The 19,651-nt window shown below is 45.7% G+C and overlaps 12 non-coding genes across 12 annotated transcripts; 1 reads left to right on the top strand and 11 right to left on the bottom strand.

Annotated features, from left to right (window-relative positions):
* The first annotated feature begins 626 nt into the window (after positions 1-626).
* trnav-cac lies at positions 627-699 on the top strand. The gene has a single exon. It is a non-coding gene; the product is annotated as a tRNA-Val (tRNA).
* Positions 700-10,793: 10,094 nt separating this feature from the next.
* trnav-gac lies at positions 10,794-10,866 on the bottom strand. The gene has a single exon. It is a non-coding gene; the product is annotated as a tRNA-Val (tRNA).
* Positions 10,867-12,046: 1,180 nt separating this feature from the next.
* trnav-aac lies at positions 12,047-12,119 on the bottom strand. The gene has a single exon. It is a non-coding gene; the product is annotated as a tRNA-Val (tRNA).
* Positions 12,120-12,448: 329 nt separating this feature from the next.
* Positions 12,449-12,521, bottom strand: trnar-acg. The gene has a single exon. It is a non-coding gene; the product is annotated as a tRNA-Arg (tRNA).
* A 94-nt stretch (positions 12,522-12,615) lies between these two features.
* trnai-uau lies at positions 12,616-12,688 on the bottom strand. The gene has a single exon. It is a non-coding gene; the product is annotated as a tRNA-Ile (tRNA).
* A 1,617-nt stretch (positions 12,689-14,305) lies between these two features.
* On the bottom strand, positions 14,306-14,378 carry trnav-aac. The gene has a single exon. It is a non-coding gene; the product is annotated as a tRNA-Val (tRNA).
* Positions 14,379-14,707: 329 nt separating this feature from the next.
* On the bottom strand, positions 14,708-14,780 carry trnar-acg. Its single transcript has one exon. It is a non-coding gene; the product is annotated as a tRNA-Arg (tRNA).
* Positions 14,781-14,874: 94 nt separating this feature from the next.
* Positions 14,875-14,947, bottom strand: trnai-uau. Its single transcript has one exon. It is a non-coding gene; the product is annotated as a tRNA-Ile (tRNA).
* Positions 14,948-16,564: 1,617 nt separating this feature from the next.
* Positions 16,565-16,637, bottom strand: trnav-aac. Its single transcript has one exon. It is a non-coding gene; the product is annotated as a tRNA-Val (tRNA).
* A 2,192-nt stretch (positions 16,638-18,829) lies between these two features.
* On the bottom strand, positions 18,830-18,902 carry trnav-aac. Its single transcript has one exon. It is a non-coding gene; the product is annotated as a tRNA-Val (tRNA).
* Positions 18,903-19,231: 329 nt separating this feature from the next.
* trnar-acg lies at positions 19,232-19,304 on the bottom strand. The gene has a single exon. It is a non-coding gene; the product is annotated as a tRNA-Arg (tRNA).
* Positions 19,305-19,398: 94 nt separating this feature from the next.
* trnav-uac lies at positions 19,399-19,471 on the bottom strand. The gene has a single exon. It is a non-coding gene; the product is annotated as a tRNA-Val (tRNA).
* Positions 19,472-19,651: the final 180 nt, after the last annotated feature.

Genomic DNA, 19,651 nt, shown 5'->3' with positions numbered 1-19,651 from the left:
GGAACATTTCACGACGCCGAGGTCCGGGAGGTCAGCGTTAAGATCCAGCTCCCCAGTCAGTTCAATTCTCCACTTTGGCTCTGTGGATTAGATGGGTCACGTCCCTGTGGTTAACACAGATCTGGAGCATCAATTTTATCCAAACGCACTCCAGCTCAGACACTGTCTCTCTCTCTCTCTCTCTCTCTCTCTCTCTCTCGAGCATCATCTGTGGGGAGAGAAACGACGTAAACATTCCGAGTCCTGAGAAATCTTTTTCAGAGTGGGCCAATGTAAATCAACCCCGCCGTCAGCATCGCAAACAATTCGTAATCCCTGACCTGGAGTAAAGAGCCTGTCCTGGATTTAAACCCACGACCACTCCCATAGGCATTGCTTGAAAATCCTTAAACGAGAACCAGACCTCGAGACCAAAGAGCACAAATTTGAGACCGACATTCAGCAAAATATAACTTATGTTAATTTCGATATAATTTCTACATCTCACGGCTTTATATGTTGAGACATCTGTTAATTTAAGAAACAGCTGTCGCTTGCAACAAGGGACCTGGCCTCTCAAACAGACCATCAGAATCTGCAGCAACACAGTGAGGTTGTACATTCCGCACGTCCACTGATTGCCAGCGGTTTCTGTAGTGTAGTGGTTATCACATTCGCCTCACACGCGGAAAGTCCCCGGTTCGAAACCGGGCAGAAACATCGAACATTTAGCATTTCGTGTGAGAAAAGTTTGCACAATTATTGGGCACAAAATAATTCTGTTTCCTGAACGTTGCCGGAATCTCGTGTGTTCCAGGACTATGAAATTTCGTCTCACACGAGCCACTACACTGAATTGAACATTAAGGCCCAAGCACTGAATTTTCGGCAGGCAATGAGAGGTGAAGAATTTTCATATCTTGGCACAGCTCGGATATTAGCAGCTAGTTCATCCACAACAGAGTTTCAGCGATTTACAAATGAACATATTTAATCACCATCTCAAACATGTCTAAATGTATGACAAATGCAACTTACTGCGGATGCTTCAAACGGAAACAAAAACAGAAAATACTGGATAATCTCAGCAGGTCTGACAGCCTCTGGGGAGCGAAATGGCAGCTGTCGTTTCCAGTCAAGTGGACTCTTTGTCAAAGCTGGAGAACTGGAACTGGGGATTCAGACGATTGTGGGTGGGGGGTGGGGGTGGTGGAGTGCTGTATTGGGCCTCGATAGAGGGCTAGCAATAGGTGGGAAATGACGAAAGTGTCTCGGGCAGAAAGAAAAAGGGAATGTAAATGAGGCTATTCAAGGCTATGAAAGGTGCTGATGTTGCATCAAGCGGTCAGAATGTGTTAATGGCAGAACAAAGGTAAGCAGTGCGTCAGAGAACAATTACAAACAGGGATCAGATTGCTGAAGTAGGATGGTATGGGCTGGGGGGAGGGGGGCAATACTGAGGGATGATAAATTGATGGAAAAAACATGTGGTGGAGGGGGAAGTGAGAGTTCACAGTCTGAAGTTGTTGAACTGATAAAATGAAAGGGACAGAGAGCTGTCTGAGTCCACCAGAATTAGTCAATAGAAATGTGAATGCCCACACATAGACAAGCTTCTCGGGAATGTATTTATTCCATGCAGTTTGAGCTGAGCTTCTCAAAGCAAACCCAATGTGAATGAATCCTGCCGTCTCCGCCGCAAAGAAATCATGCGGCTTGACCAACGGAAAACCTCATCGAAGGGCTCGTCTGGGATTTGAACCCGGGACCTTTCGCAAATTCTGACAACGACACACCCAAAGCGAGAGTCATACCCCTCGACCAACGAGCCCTGCGGAAAGAGTCAAACCATACTGTCATTGCCATCGAAAATCAATCTAACATCTGCGGAGAACGCCAAAAGTACTGCAACATCTCAGGTAGTCAGGCGGCATTTGTCGACAGGACAACAAAGTTCGCCTTTCACCATCACCTTTCATTAAAACCGGGACAGGTTAGAAATGTAGGACGTCTTAACCAAGTGAATGACCGGGGGAGGAAACAGAACAGGAAAGGGCTCTAATAGGGGGCAAGTCAGGAGAGATTAAATGAGAAGAGGCCTTGGGACCCTGGCCACCGAGTTAGGTTAGCATCATATCAGAGAATAATGACACCACAGTATGAGGCCATTCCGGCCGCCGTGTCTGTGCCAGCTCTCTGTTAGCGCAATGGAAGAAACAAAGAAACAAAAGATATGTCTGGAGGAGCTATCGATGGCATATTGATCAACAACTACCGCCCGGACACAAAGAACAAGTGGAACAAGATTGAAACCCAAATCTGCGGTGTAAGGACACACACAATGGGTGCAGCATTTACAGTGTGAAACTGCTGAACACACACTGAGTGTGAAAGCTGTATTGAGCCCAGGGGAAAGATGCGCTGCTGTTCCTCGAGTGGCAGTTGAGCTTCTTTGGAACATTTCACGACGCCGAGGTCCGGGAGGTCAGCGTTAAGATCCAGCTCCCCAGTCAGTTCAATTCTCCACTTTGGCTCTGTGGATTAGATGGGTCACGTCCCTGTGGTTAACACAGATCTGGAGCATCAATTTTATCCAAACGCACTCCAACTCAGACACTGTCTCTCTTTCTCGAGCATCATCTGTGGGGAGAGAAACGACGTAAACATTCCGAGTCCTGAGAAATCTTTTTCAGAGTGCGGCAATGTAAATCAACCCCGCCGTCAGCATGGCAAACAATTCATAATCTCTGACCTGGACTAAAGGGCTTGTCCTGGATTTAAACCCACGACCGCTCCCATAGGCATTTATTGAAAATCCCTAAACGAGAACCAGACCTCGAGACCAAAGAGCACAAATTTAAGACCGACATTAAGCAAAATATAACTTATGTTAATTTCGATATAATTTCTGCAACTCGTGGTTTTATATGTTGAAACATCTGTTTTTTTAAAGAAACAGCTGTCGTCTTGGAATGAGTGACGTGGCCTCTCAGCCTCACTGTTACAATCTGCAGCAACACAGTGACGTTGTACATTGTACACTTCCGTTGCCTGCCAGCTGTTTCTGTAGTGTAGTGCTTATCACATTCGCCTTGAAAAGGTCCCCTTTTCAAAACCAGGCAGAAACATCTCGTGCTTCCAAGTTTGCATTTTGCTGAATATTACCTCAATCTCGTAATTGGTCTCAATCAACGAGGAATAGCCAATGACGTGCATCGCTGTGGCCCAGTGGCCCAATGAATAACGCTTCTGACTACGAATTCCAGGTTCCACTCCTGGTTGGTTTACAGTTCAGAGCTTTTGCGTGCGCTTTAACTCAGTGGGTGGGACAGCTGATTCTTTGTGCAGAAAAATGAAGATTGCGTTTCGTCATCTATTTAGGTTTTTGGGAGACAATATTTGACATTTGTGTTTTGATGTGTATTTCAATAAACCCACTCAGTAGTTATACATTGGATTGAAGAGAATCCGTCAGCAGAGGGAGGCAGGCAGCAGTATGCTAATTAGAAAGTCACGTGAGATCAATGCCAAAGCCAATAGTGACGTGGAGATGCCGGCGTCGGCCTGGGCGAGCAGTAAGAAGTCTGACAACACCTGGTTAAAGTCCAATCGTGATGGTGTCCTGAGTGATGTCACAATAGGCCTGACCCCCTGTGGCTGGAACAATGTGTTGAACAGAGCCCGGGATCCCTCTCTCTTTCTCATTCTCTGACTGATTTCATTCCCATTCACTGAGAAATTTAATCAGACATGTTTCTAATAATACTGGCGACGCTCTGGGACGGTCAGTATACGATTAGGTTCATCGTGACAGTTTAGCATATTGATTGCAAAGAGTTTGCACTCAACATTAATATCGTTAACGATAAGATGTGTACATATGTGTCAGGGGCCTCAAGGTAGCATGGTGGTTAGCATCAATGCTTCACAGCTCCAGGGTCCCAGGTTCGATTCCCGGCTGGGTCACTGTCTGTGTGGCGTCTGCACGTCCTCCCCGTGTGTGCGTGGGTTTCCCCGGGTGCTCCGGTTTCCACCCACAGTCCAAAGATGTGCGGGTTAGGTGGATTGGCCATGCTAAATTGCCCGTAGTGTAAGGTTAATGGGGGGATTGTTGGGTTGGGTTACGGGTATACGGGTTCCGTGGGTTTAAGTAGGGTGATCATTGCTCGGCACAACAGGGCCGAAGGGCCTGTTCTGTACTGTTCTATGTTATGTGTAGCTTGGCAAATGAGAGTTTACACACTTACGTCTCGATAGACACACGTTTCGCTTGACTCTATTTAATCTCGGGCTCTTTTGTTCATCGACTTTCACAGGGGGATTTTGTGCATTGACTCAGTCTCCAGTGACATTAACTGTGTTAGAAGAGCGTTCGGCGCAGTTAATTTGCGAGTATACAGATCAGGGTATAAACACCACAGTGGTATCGGCAGATCCTCCAATTTGCATAATTTACAAAGTAGCAGTACTGAAGAAAGATAAAATCTCAGGACGATATCTGGCGACTGATGATTAGTCCACAAAGTCTGGTTACCTGAACATAAGCGCCCTGAATCTGGAGACGGGGTTTATTACTGTTCAGTGAGGCACAGTGTCTGATACAAGACAATAAGTCGTACAAAGACCTCCTTTCTTCTCGGCTGAGTGTTTTTGATGCCTCTAACTGCGAAAGTCCGTTGTTGGGTTACGGGTGTAGGGTGGAATCGTGGGTTTGAGTAGGGTGATCATGGCTCGGCACAACATCGAGGGCCGAAGGGGCTGTACTGTTCTATATTCTATGATCCGAGTTATATCACCACAGCAATAGGGCTGGTTTAGCTCACTGAGCTAAATCGCTGGCTTTTCAAGCAGGTTAGCAGCACGGTTCGATTCCCGTAACCAGAATTAGGCTGTGAATTGTGTCAGAAAACATTCAAATAAACATTTGTAAATAAACATTGAGGTAATTCTGAGCTTTTGGCTTGTTACCAGCAAATTACTCGAGCCAAATAGACACTATGTGCCGGCTGTGGTCGAAGAGACCCAGAAACTGAGAGCGTGAATGGGGAAAGGATTTCACATTGATTCCGAAAGACAGGACAAGATCACAAAAAGGCAGAAAGTGTGTGAACGCACCACAAATTGATTTTTGAAATTAATTTACAGTATAGCTGCAAGTTAAAAAAACTAACTAATAACATTCCTCAGCTGCTGCTTACGTTGTTGTTGGGTGTTGTGTTTTGTTCTCATATCTTAATCATGACCCTCACAGGCTCAGTTATTGTTTATGTTTTCAGTGCGAGCGCGCCCTCTGCTGACAATAACTGGAACTCTCACGCTGGGGTTTTTGTACAGGCTCCACTATTTCTCTGCATCAGTGTGGGCTCCATGGCACAGAAATACACGGCGGTGTCGGAGAGAATCGCCGCGGCGATATTTAAAGGAACCGTTTTGTTTTCTTTGTTTAAAATAGCCGAGAACCTGGTTGGCAAATCTTGAGACTTAGCTCCTGAGCTATATATCTTGAATAAATATTTCGGAGCTTCTCCGGGAGACTGGATGTACCAGAACAGAGTTGGAGTACCAGTTGTCGAGTAGCTGCAGGCCAGTGTTATTGCCCGTCCTTCCAGAGCTGTTAATTCAGGGGGATCCTGGAACACTTCATCTTTGCCATTTGTTCCTGCAACAAATTACAGAATCTATTAAATACCTGGGAGCGAACGCTGGGAACACACAGTGACCATTTGAACATAGACTCACCGGGCAGCAAGACCAACAGTATTAGAAAAACACATTGGGAGAACATGGTTGCTGCTTTTGAATTTCACAGAAGTCACAGAATTGGTAAAACATGTTAACTCTTATAGCCTGACTTGAAAAAGGAAATTCAAAGGCAGATTTAATTCATTGGATAACTAAGCGGCGTAGCCCAATGGTAGGATTGGCTGGCTTCTCATTGCTGCTGATCACGCAAGTGAACACATGTGCTCCCTGTCAGCAATTGGCTAACACTCAGTATTAGTGTCAGCTCAGTGACTCGAACTAAATATTTCTCTATATCGCACTGTCTGTCTTTTTCTGCGTCCTTTGTTCTTCTCGATGTTTGTCTGGCTCTTTCGATCGTTAAGTATGTCTGTGTGCCAATCTCTTTCATCTGTATCTCGGAACCTCTCTCTCCTTCTACCATGTGTCAGGAAAGCGCAGAATGGGAACGACACGGTGGCGCAGTGGTTAGCACTGCTACCTCACGGTGCTGAGGAGCCGCGTTTGATCCTCGGTCTCGGTCACAGTCCATGTGCAGTTTGAGCGTTCTCCCCGTGTCTGTGTGGATCTCACCCCCACGAACACAAAGATGTGCAGGGTAGATGGATTGGCCACGCTACATTACCCCTGGATTGAAATCAAAATGAATTGTGTACTTGAAATTTATTAAAACAAAGGAAAGTGCAGAATGTGGACCATTCATTTTCTCCCAGTCTGCCATGTCAACAACTTAACCAAACAATGTGTTCCAGGAAGGAGGGAGTAGAAGTATCAGACAAAATATATTCACCGGAACTCTGAGACACTCAAATAGAAATCAAACTGCCTCTCGGATCAATTGCAGATCCGGGAATTCACGAGAAATGTCTTCACCTAGTAGAGGTTAGAATATGGAAATGTCCATTACAGGTAGTGACAGAGGCGAATTGATGCATTCAAGGGGCCAAGGAGGCAGGAGGGGTTGGAAGGATATGCTCGAGTTGGATGAAGCTGGTTAGAGGATATTGGTAGAAAGTGTGAGCATCTAGGTACTGAGTCAGATGTTCTTTTCAGGGGTATAAATTCCATTTCATTTTATAGAACACAGTCTGCGAGTTTTTACTGTCAGGTCAGTTGAATTTTAAGCAATGATTTCCGCATTCAATACCCGTGTGTTCCAGCTCTAAGCAATGGAGATTCTGTTACTCAGCGGGAATCCTCACTCGCACACACAGAGGGGAAGATGTCATTTTAACCTGCACTTATACTGACGATGTATTGTACTTATTCCAGTCAATTCAATTCTCCACTTTGGCTCCGTGGATTAGATGGGTCACGCCCCTGTGGTTAACACAGATCTGGAGCATCAATTTTATCCAAACGCACTCCGGCTCAGACACTGTCTTTCTCGAGCATCATCTGTGGGGAGAGAAACGACTTAAACATCCCGAGTCCTGAGAAATCTTTTTCAGAGTGGGCCAATGTAAATCAACCCCGCCGTCAGCATCGCAAACAATTCATAATCCCTGACCTGGAGTCCTGGATTTAAACCCACGACCACTCCCATCGGCATTGATTGAAAATCCCTGAACGAGACCAAAGAGCACAAATTTAAGACCGACATTAAGCAAAATATAACTTATGTTAATTTCGATACAATTTCTACATCTCACGGCTTTATATGTTGAGACATCTGTTAATTTAAGAAACAGCTGTCGTCTGCAACAAGGGACCTGGCCTCTCAAACAGACCGTCAGAATCTGCAGCAACACAGTGAGGTTGTACATTCCGCCCGTCCATTGATTGTCAGCGGTTTCTGTAGTGTAGTGCTTATCACATTCGCTTCACACGCGAAAGTGCAGGTTTAAATGACATCTTCCCCTCTGTGTGTGCGAGTGAGGATTTCCGGTTCGAAACCGGGCAGAAATATTGAGCATTTCGTGTGAGAAAAGTTTGCACAATTATTGGGCACAAAATAATTCAGTTTCGTGAATGTTGCCGGAATCTCGTGTGTTCCAGGACTATGAGATTTCGTCTCACATGAGCCACTAAACTGTCTTTTTTTCCTGTGTTAACCACAGGGACGTGGTCCTTCTAATCCACAGAGCCCAAGTGGAGAATTGAACTGACTGGAGAACTGGATCTTAACGCTGACCTCCCGGACGTCGGACTTTGAATTGTTCCAAAGAAGCTCAACAGACATTTGTTGCTTCCATTGATCTGACAGAGAGCTGGCACAGACACGGTGGGCGGAATGGCCTCAATCTGTGGTGTAATCATTCTCTGATTTGATGTGAACCTCCCCTTGTGGCCAGGAACCCAAGGCCTCTTCTCATTTAATCTCTCTTGTCTTGCCCCCAATTAGAGCCCTTTCCTGTTGTTCTGTTTGCTCCCTCCGGGATTTCACTTGGTTAAGACGCCCTACATTTCTAACCTGTCCCGGTTTTAATGAAAGGTGATGGTGAAAGACGAGCTTTATTGTCCTTTCGACAAATGCCGCCTGACTCCCTGAGTTGTTCCAGTATTTTCCGCTTTCTCCGCAGATGCTAGAGTCACAGACAGACTCTCGGCGGTTGTGGCAAGGACTAAACAACATAACGGGCTACAAAGCGAAGCCGAGCAGTATCTCTGGCAGCAGCGCACCCCTCCCCGATGAACTTAATGCATTCTATGCTCGGTTTGAGCAGGTAACCAGCAATCCACGGTCGAGTGCCCCAGCAGCACATAATTCACCCATATCCACCATCAAGTTTCCGAAGTCAGATCGGCCTTCCTGAAAGTGAACCCACGGAAGGCGATGGGCCCGGACAGGATCCCTGGTCGTGCACTCAGAGCCTGCGCATACCAGCTGGCAGAGGTATTCACAGACATCTTTAACCTATCCCTACTCCAGTCCGAGGTCCCCACCTGCATCACGAAGACCACCATCATACCGGTACCAAAGAAGAACCAGGCAACATGCCTCAATGACTACCGCCCGGTGGCCCTGACGTCAGTTGTAATGAAGTGCTTCGAGAGGCTGATCATGAAGTGCATCACCCCCATACTCCCGGAACGCCTTGACCCACTTCAATTCGCATACCGTCGCAACCAGTCCACATCAGACGCCATTTCCCTGGCCCTACACACATCCCTAGAGCATCTCGAAAACAAGGACTCCTACATCAGACTCCTATTTATTGACTACAGCTCCGCCTTCAATACCATAATCCCAGCCGAGCTCATATCAAAGCTCCAAAACCTAGGACTTGGCTCTCCACTCTGATTCTTGACTTTCTCACCAACAGACCACAGTCAGTAAGAATGAACACCAACACCTCCTCCAATAGTCCTCAATACCAGTGCCCCGCAAGGCTGCGTGCTTAGCCCCCTACTCTACTCCCTGTACACACACGACTGCGTGGCAAAACTTGGTTCCAACTCCATCTCCAAGTTTGATGACGATACGACCATAGTGGGCCGGATCTCGAATAACGACGAGTCCGAATACAGGAGGGAGATTGAGAACCTAGTGGAGTGGTGTAACGACAACAATCTCTCCCTCAATGCCAGCAAAACTAAAGAGCTGGTCATCGACTTCAGGAAGCAAAGTACTGTACAAACCCCAGTCAGCATCAACGGAACCGAGGTGGAGATGGTGAGCAGTTTCAAATTCCTAGGGGTGCACATCACCAAAAATCTATCCTGGTCCACTCACGTCGACGCTATCACCAAGAAAGCACAACAGCACCTATACTTCCTCAGGAAACTAAAGAAATTCGGCATGTCCACATTAACCCGTACCAACTTTTACAGATGGACTATAGAGAGCATCCTATCGGGCTGCATCACAGCCTGGTATGGCAACTGCTCGGCCCAGGACCGCAAGGAACTTCAGAGAGTCGTGAATACCGCCCAGTCCATCACACAAACCTGCCTCCCATCCATGGACTCCATCTACACCTCCCGCTGCCGGGGGAAAGCGGGCAGCATAATCAAGGATCCCTCCCACCCGGCATACTCACTTTTTCAACTTCTTCCATCGGGCAGGAGATTCAGAAGTCTGAGAACGCGCACGAACAGACTCAAAAACAGCTTCTTCCCCACTGTCACCCGACTCCTAAATGACCCTCTTATTGACTGACCTCATTAACACTACACCCTGTATGCTTCATCCGATGCCGGTGCTTATGTAGTTACATTGTGTACCTTGTGTTGCCCTATTATGTATTCTCATGTATTTTCTTGAATTCTGTTTAATTCCCTTTTCTTTCCATGTACTGAATGATCTGTTGAGCTGCTTGCAGAAAAATACTTTACACTGTACCTCGGTACATGTGACAATAAACAAATCCAATCCAATCCAATCCAGATGTTAGATCGACTTTCTTCCCCTGGCGTTTTGAATATTCCGCATTTCTGACTTTGTTGCAGGAATTTTAATATCTCATGCAAGACCAAATCTCATGTTCCTCGAACGTGCGAGATTGAGGAAGAAAGGTATTTTGTGCAAACATTCGTCACACAAAATGAGAAGCACGCAATGTTTCTGCACGGTTTCGAACCGGGGACTATTCGCGTGTTAGGCGAATGTGATAACCACTGCGCTACAGAAACTGCTGGGAGCAGCACAATCAGTGGCCCTGTGCAATGTTGAACCTCAATGTACTGTTGCAGCTTCCAACGGTTCCGCTGAGAGGCCATGTAACTTACTGGAAGAAGCCGTTTCTTTAAAACTGATGTCTCAACTCATCAAAGGATCAGATATTGAACTTTGCTGAACTGGAGATAAGTTGTGTTTTGCTTGAAGTTAAATTGAGAGGGCAGGGCTTTCATAAGTAACCACAGCTGAAACGAGAATTGATGATGTCCTGCTCACTTTGCTCTGCATCGGGAACCAGCTGTCCAACCCACTGAACTAAAGGGGACGTGAAAAACTAGGAACTGCGAGCCAGCCATGAGTCGAACGTGGAATATCCAGATTCGTAGTCAGAGGCGTTATCCATTGCGCCACTGGCCCACAGCAGTTATAGGCTTTTGCAATTCGTCGATGATGAAGACCAGTTACGAGATTGAGGTCACATTTTGCAACAGACTAAACTGGAAACACCAGATGTTTCTGCCCGGTTTTGAACCGGGGACCATTCGCGTGTCAAGCGAATGTGATAATCACCACACTACAGAAACATCTGTTTCTCCATCAGGAAGACCGTTTTTTCTTTCCCAAAGCTGGTTCAGTTAAGTCTCTGGCATTTCCTCTAAGTCAGTTACAGTATCGTTTGTGTCTGTCCTTTTGAGTACACATTACTTTCAGACATCCATCAATCTGGTCCACTGCACTTGCTGATCCCAATGCCATCTACTCTGCATTGGAGAGACTAAATGCCGACTGGGTGACCGCTTTGCAAAACACCTTCGCTCCATCGACAAGCTGGTGGTAGACTCTCCTGTCGCTTGCTATTTGAACTCACTGTCCTGCTCTCATGTCCACATGTCCGATCTTGGCATGCTGCAATGTTCCCATGTAGCTCAGCACAACGCCGAGGAGCAGCACCCCATCCTCCGAATAGGCACGGTACAGCCTTGCGGATTTTACAGTACGGTCAACAACTTCGCACCGTGAAATCACTCTTCCCACTTCACCACATGTTTATTTCCATCAACCTATTTTCATTGCTTCCATTGATATGTCTTCCTCTCCCATTGTCTCCCCCTCCCCATTCCCCTAGCCAATCGCATCCGTCTTGGGAAATCCGCCCCTTGTTCCTCATTGGCCTCTGCCATTAACACATTCTAATCTTCTAATCGCCTCTATCAGCACCGTTCTTAACACTGATTAGAAACATTTACATTATCTTTTTCTTTCAGCACAACACATTCTTGTTATTCTCCACCCATCGCTGGCCGTCTGTCGCTCTCCCCCCACGCACCGCCAATCTAAACCTAACCAAAGATCCAGTTGTCCGGCTTCGACAAAGAGTCACCCAGACTCGATACGACACTTGCCATCTCTCTCCACAGAGGCTGTCAGACCTGCTGAGACTGTCCTGTGTTTTCTGTTTTTGTTCCCCATTGACGCATACGCAGTAAGTTGCTTTTATCGTACATTTAGACATGTTTGAAATGGTGATTAAATATGTTCATCTGCATCCGATAGATTCTGTGGTGGATGAACAAACTGCTGATATCCGAATTGTGGCAAAATAATTTTTCTTCCCCGGCGTCTTGAAAATTCAGTATTTCTGACTTTGTTGCAGGAATTTTAATATCTCATGCGAGACCAAATCTCATGTTCCTCGAACGTGCAAGATTGAGGAAGAAACGTATTTAGTGCAAAAATTCGTCACACAAAATCAGAAGCACGTTATGTTTCTGCCCGGTTTCGAACCGGGGACCTTTCGCGTGTTAGGCGAATGTGATAACCACTACACTACAGAAACCGCTGAGAGTATCACAATCAGTGGCCCTGTGCAATGTTGAACTTCAATGTATTGTTGCAGCTTCCAACGGTTCCGCTGAGAGGCCATGTAACTTATTGGAAGAAGCCGTTTCTTTGAAACTGATGTCTCAACTCATCAAAGGATCATATATTGAACTTTGCTGAACTGGAGATAAGTTATGTTTTGCTTGAAGTTAAATTGAGAGGGCAGGGCTTTCATAAGTAACCACAGCTGAAACGAGAATTGATGATGCCCTGCTCACATTGCTCTGCATCGGGAACCAGCTGTCCAACCCACTGAACTAAAGGGGACGCCAAAACTAGGAACTGCGAGCCAGCCAGGAGTCGAACCTGGAAACTCCTGATTCGTAGTCAGACGCGTTATCCATTGCGCCACTGGCCCACAGCAGTTATAGGCTTTTGTTATTCCTCGATGATGAAGATCAGTTACGAGATTGAGGTAATATTTTGCGACAGACTAAACTGGAAACACCAGATGTTTCTGCCCGGTTTCGAACCGGGGACCATTCGCGCATAAAGCGAATGTGATAACCACTACACTACAGAAACAGCTGGCAGCGCACACTCCAACGGACCTGTGTCACCTTCAACTCAACTGCCTTGTTGCAGCTTCGCATGGTTCGGCTGAGAGGCCATGTCACTTCTTACAAGAACACGTCTATTTCTTTAAAACAGATGTCTAAACTTACTAGCCAGTAGAAGAACCTATATTGAACTGAAGAAATTGTTCAGCAAATCTCTAACGGCGAAATGCTCTCTTCTATTATTAATGCAGCATTCTGAAATCCTACAGAAAAAAGCAACCGACTTTACACAATATTTGTTCCGTTATTCAATGCTTGAGTTGAGTTTAAGAATTGACAATTATGTGTTTCTTATATTTGACCTCTTTGTGTTTTGGTGTGTAAAATGCTGCAGCCTAAATACCGTTCATGTAGAAGAAAGGAGGGGTAATTGTAAATCAACTTTGAGCCTGGATTCCCACGCTGGCTTTTCCTGTTTCTCTATCAGGAAGACCGTTTTTTCATTCCCAAAGCTGGTTCAGTTAAGTCTCTGGCATTTCCTCTAAGTCAGTTACAGTATCGTTTGTGTCTCTCCTTTTGAGTACACATTACTTTCAGACATCCTTCAATCTGGCCCGCTGCATTTGCTGATCCCAATGCCATCTACTCTGCATTGGAGAGACTAAATGCCGACTGGGTGACCGCTTTGCAAAACACCTTCGCTCCATCGACAAGCTGGTGGTAGACTCTCCTGTCGCTTGCGATTTGAACTCACTGTCCTGCTCTCATGTGCACATGTCCGATCATGGCCTGCTGCTATGTTCCCATGTAGCTCAGCACAACGCCGAGGAGCAGCACCCCATCCTCCGAATAGGCACGGTACAGCCTTGCGGATTTTACAGTACGGTCAACAACTTCGCACCGTGAAATCACTCTTCCCACTTCACCACATGTTTATTTCCATCAACCTATTTTCATTGCTTCCATTGATATGTCTTCCTCTCCCATTGTCTCCCCCTCCCCATTATCCTAGCCAATCGCATCCGTCTTGGGAAATCCGCCCCTTGTTCCTCATTGGCCCCTGTCCTTAACACATTCTAATCTTCTAATCGCCTCTATCAGCACCGTTCTTAACACTGATTAGAAACATTTACATTCCCTTTTTCTTTCAGCACAACACATTCTTGATATTCTCCACCCATCGCTGGCCGTCTGTCGCTCTCCCCCCACGCACCGCCTATCTAAACCTAACCAAAGATCCAGTTGTCCGGCTTCGACAACGAGTCACCCAGACTCGATACGACACTTGCCATCTCTCTCCACAGAGGCTGTCAGACCTGCTGAGACTGTCCTGTGTTTTCTGTTTTTGTTCCCCATTGACGCATACGCAGTAAGTTGCTTTTATCGTACATTTAGACATGTTTGAAATGGTGATTAAATATGTTCATCTGCATCCGATAGATTCTGTGGTGGATGAACAAACTGCTGATATCCGAATTGTGGCTTTTTTTCCCCGGCGTCTTGAAAATTCAGTATTTCTGACTTTGTTGCAGGAATTTTAATATCTCATGCGAGACCAAATCTCATGTTCCTCGAACGTGCAAGATTGAGGAAGAAACGTATTTAGTGCAAACATTCGTCACACAAAATCAGAAGCACGCTATGTTTCTGCCCGGTTTCGAACCGGGGACCTTTCGCGTGTTAGGCGAATGTGATAACCACTACACTACAGAAACCGCTGAGTGTATCACAATCAGTGGCCCTGTGCAATGTTGAACTTCAATGTATTGTTGCAGCTTCCAACGGTTCCGCTGAGAGGCCATGTAACTTATTGGAAGAAGCCGTTTCTTTGAAACTGATGTCTCAACTCATCAAAGGATCATATATTGAACTTTGCTGAACTGGAGATAAGTTATGTTTTGCTTGAAGTTAAATTGAGAGGGCAGGGCTTTCATAAGTAACCACAGCTGAAACGAGAATTGATGATGCCCTGCTCACTTTGCTCTGCATCGGGGACCAGCTGTCCAACCCACTGAACTAAAGGGGACGCCAAAATTAGGAACTGCGAGCCAGCCAGGAGTCGAACCTGGAATCTCCTGATTCGTAGTCAGACGCGTTATCCATTGCACCACTGGCCCACCGCAGTTATAGGCTTTTGTCAGTCCTCGATGATGAAGATCAGTTACGAGATTGAGGTAATATTTTGCGACAGACTAAAATGGAAACACCAGATGTTTCTGCCCGGTTTCGAACCGGGGACCATTCGCGCATAAAGCGAATGTGATAACCACTACACTACAGAAACAGCTGGCAGCGCATACTCCAACGGATCTGTGTCACCTTCAACTCAACTGCCTTGTTGCAGCTTCGCATGGTTCGGCTGAGAGGCCATGTCACTTCTTACAAGAACACGTCTATTTCTTTAAAACAGATGTCTAAACTTACAAGCCAGTAGAAGAACCTATATTGAACTGAAGAAATTGTTCAGAAAATCTCTAACGGCGAAATGCTCTCTTCTATTATTAATGCAGCATTCTGAAATCCTACAGAAAAAAGCAACCGACTTTACACAATATTTGTTCCGTTATTCAATGCTTGAGTTGAGTTTAAGAATTGACAATTATGTGTTTCTTATATTTGACCTCTTTGTGTTTTGGTGTGTAAAATGCTGCAGCCTAAATACCGTTCATGTAGAAGAAAGGAGGGGTAATTGTAAATCAACTTTGAGCCTGGATTCCCACACTGGCTTTTCCTGTTTCTCTCTCAGGAAGACCGTTTTATCTTTCCCAAAGCTGGTTCAGTTAAGTCTCTGGCATTTCCTCTAAGTCAGTTACAGTATCGTTTGTGTCTGTCCTTTTGAGTACACATTACTTTCAGACATCCTTCAATCTGGCCCACTGCATTTGCTGATCACAATGCCATCTACTCTGCATTGGAGAGACTAAATGCCGACTGGGTGACCGCTTTGCAAAACACCTTCGCTCCATCGACAAGCTGGTGGTAGACTCTCCTGTCGCTTGCGATTTGAACTCACTGTCCTGCTCTCATGTGCACATGTCCGATCATGGCCTGCTGCTATGTTCCCATGCAGCTCAGCACAACGCCGAGGAGCAGCACCCCATCCTCCGAATAGGCACGGTACAGCCTTGCGGATTTTAAAGTACGGTCAACAACTTCGCACCGTGAAATCACTCTTCCCACTTCACCACATGTTTATTTCCATCAACCTATTTTCATTGCTTCCATTGATATGTCTTCCTCTCCCATTGTCTCCCCCTCCCCATTCCCCTAGCCAATCGCATCCGTCTTGGGAAATCCGCCCCTTGTTCCTCATTGGCCTCTGCCATTAACACATTCTAATGTTCTAATCGCCTCTATCAGCACCGTTCTTAACACTGATTAGAAACATTTACATTCCCTTTTTCTTTCAGCACAACACATTCTTGTTATTCTCCACCCATCGCTGGCCGTCTGTCGCTCTCCCCCCACGCACCGCCAATCTAAACCTAACCAAAGATCCAGTTGTCCGGCTTCGACAAAGAGTCACCCAGACTCGATACGATACTTGCCATCTCTCTCCACAGAGGCTGTCAGACCTGCTGAGACTGTCCTGTGTTTTCTGTTTTTGTTCCCCATTGACGCATACGCAGTAAGTTGCTTTTATCGTACATTTAGACATGTTTGAAATGGTGATTAAATATGTTCATCTGCATCCGATAGATTCTGTGGTGGATGAACAAACTGCTGATATCCGAATTGTGGCTTTTTTTCCCCGGCGTCTTGAAAATTCAGTATTTCTGACTTTGTTGCAGGAATTTTAATATCTCATGCGAGACCAAATCTCATGTTCCTCGAACGTGCAAGATTGAGGAAGAAACGTATTTAGTGCAAACATTCGTCACACAAAATCAGAAGCACGCCATGTTTCTGCCCGGTTTCGAACCGGGGACCTTTCGCGTGTTAGGCGAATGTGATAACCACTACACTACAGAAACCGCTGAGAGTATCACAATCAGTGGCCCTGTGCAATGTTGAACTTCAATGTATTGTTGCAGCTTCCAACGGTTCCGCTGAGAGGCCATGTAACTTATTGGAAGAAGCCGTTTCTTTGAAACTGATGTCTCAACTCATCAAAGGATCATATATTGAACTTTGCTGAACTGGAGATAAGTTATGTTTTGCTTGAAGTTAAATTGAGAGGGCAGGGCTTTCATAAGTAACCACAGCTGAAACGAGAATTGATGATGCCCTGCTCACTTTGCTCTGCATCGGGGACCAGCTGTCCAACCCACTGAACTAAAGGGGACGCCAAAACTAGGAACTGCGAGCCAGCCAGGAGTCGAACCTGGAATCTCCTGATTCGTAGTCAGACGCGTTATCTATTGCACCACTGGCCCACAGCAGTTATAGGATTTTGTTATTCCTCGATGATGAAGATCAGTTACGAGATTGAGGTAATATTTTGCGACAGACTAAACTGGAAACACCAGATGTTTCTGCGCGGTTTAGAACCGGGGACCATTCGCGCATAAAGCGAATGTGATAACCACTACACTACAGAAACAGCTGGCAGCGCACACTCCAACGGACCTGTGTCACCTTCAACTCAACAGCCTTGTTGCAGCTTCGCATGGTTCGGCTGAGAGGCCATGTCACTTCTTACAAGAACACGTCTATTTCTTTAAAACAGATGTTTAAACTTACAAGCCAGTAGAAGAACCTATATTGAACTGAAGAAATTGTTCAGAAAATCTCTAACGGCGAAATGCTCTCTTCTATTATTAATGCGGCATTCTGAAATCCTACAGAAAAAAGCAACCGACTTTACACAATATTTGTTCCGTTATTCAATGCTTGAGTTGAGTTTAAGAATTGACAATTATGTGTTTCTTATATTTGACCTCTTTGTGTTTTGGTGTGTAAAATGCTGCAGCCTAAATACCGTTCATGTAGAAGAAAGGAGGGGTAATTGTAAATCAACTTTGAGCCTGGATTCCCACACTGGTTTTTCCTGTTTCTCTATCAGGAAGACCGTTTTTTCTTTCCCAAAGCTGGTTCAGTTAAGTCTCTGGCATTTCCTCTAAGTCAGTTACAGTATCGTTTGTGTCTGTCCTTTTGAGTACACATTACTTTCAGACATCCTTCAATCTGGCCCACTGCTTTTGCTGATCACAATGCCATCTACTCTGCATTGGAGAGACTAAATGCCGACTGGGTGACCGCTTTGCAAAACACCTTCGCTCCATCGACAAGCTGGTGGTAGACTCTCCTGTCGCTTGCTATTTGAACTCACTGTCCTGCTCTCATGTCCACATGTCCGATCATGGCCTGCTGCTATGTTCCCATGTAGCTCAGCACAACGCCGAGGAGCAGCATCCCATCCTCCGAATAGGCACGGTACAGCCTTGCGGATTTTACAGTACGGTCAACAACTTCGCACCGTTAAATCACGCTTCCCACTTCACCACATGTTTATTTCCATCAACCTATTTTCATTGCTTCCATTGATATGTCTTCCTCTCCCATTGTCTCCCCCTCCCCATTATCCTAGCCAATCGCATCCGTCTTGGGTAATCCGCCCCTTGTTCCTCATTGGCCTCTGCCATTAACACATTCTAATGTTCTAATCGCCTCTATCAGCACCGTTCTTAACACTGATTAGAAACATTTACATTCCCTTTTTCTTTCAGCACAACACATTCTTGTTATTCTCCACCCATCGCTGGACGTCTGTCGCTCTCCCCCCACGCACCGCCAATCTAAACCTAACCAAAGATCCAGTTGTCCGGCTTCGACAAAGAGTCACCCAGACTCGATACGATACTTGCCATCTCTCTCCACAGAGGCTGTCAGACCTGCTGAGACTGTCCTGTGTTTTCTGTTTTTGTTCCCCATTGACGCATACGCAGTAAGTTGCTTTTATCGTACATTTAGACATGTTTGAAATGGTGATTAAATATGTTCATCTGCATCCGATAGATTCTGTGGTGGATGAACAAACTGCTGATATCCGAATTGTGGCAAATTTTGCTTTTTCCCCGGCGTCTTGAAAATTCAGTATTTCTGACTTTGTTGCAGGAATTTTAATATCTCATGCGAGACCAAATCTATGTTCCTCGAACGTGCAAGATTGAGGAAGAAACGTATTTAGTGCAAACATTCGTCACACAAAATCAGAAGCACGCTATGTTTCTGCCCGGTTTCGAACCGGGGACCTTTCGCGTGTTAGGCGAATGTGATAACCACTACACTACAGAAACCGCTGAGAGTATCACAATCAGTGGCCCTGTGCAATGTTGAACTTCAATGTATTGTTGCAGCTTCCAACGGTTCCGCTGAGAGGCCATGTAACTTATTGGAAGAAGCCGTTTCTTTGAAACTGATGTCTCAACTCATCAAAGGATCATATATTGAACTTTGCTGAACTGGAGATAAGTTATGTTTTGCTTGAAGTTAAATTGAGAGGACAGGGCTTTCATAAGTAACCACAGCTGAAACGAGAATTAATGATGTCCTGCTCACTTTGCTCTGCATCGGGAACCAGCTGTCCAACCCACTGAACGAAAGGGGACGCCAAAACTAGGAACTGCGAGCCGGCCAGGAGTCGAACCTGGAATCTCCTGATTCGTAGTCAGACGCGTTATCCATTGCGCCACTGGCCCACAGCAGTTATAGGCTTTTGTTATTCCTCGATGATGAAGATCAGTTACGAGATTGAGGTAATATTTTGCGACAGACGAAACTGGAAACACCAGATGTTTCTGCCCGGTTTCGAACCGGGGACCATTCGCGTGTAAAGCGAATGTGATAACCACTACACTACAGAAACAGCTGGCAGCGCACACTCCAACGGACCTGTGTCACCTTCAACTCAACTGCCTTGTTGCAGTTTCGCATGGTTCGGCTGAGAGGCCATGTCACTTCTTACAAGAACAGGTCTATTTCTTTAAAACAGATGTCTAAACTTACAAGCCAGTAGAAGAACCTATATTGAACTGAAGAATTTGTT

This window comes from Scyliorhinus canicula, unplaced genomic scaffold (genome assembly GCF_902713615.1).
Source record: "Scyliorhinus canicula unplaced genomic scaffold, sScyCan1.1, whole genome shotgun sequence".
NCBI classification, from domain to species: Eukaryota; Metazoa; Chordata; class Chondrichthyes; order Carcharhiniformes; family Scyliorhinidae; genus Scyliorhinus; species Scyliorhinus canicula.
Note: the sequence above shows the minus strand (reverse complement) of the source record. Positions and strands in the feature narration are given on the sequence as shown.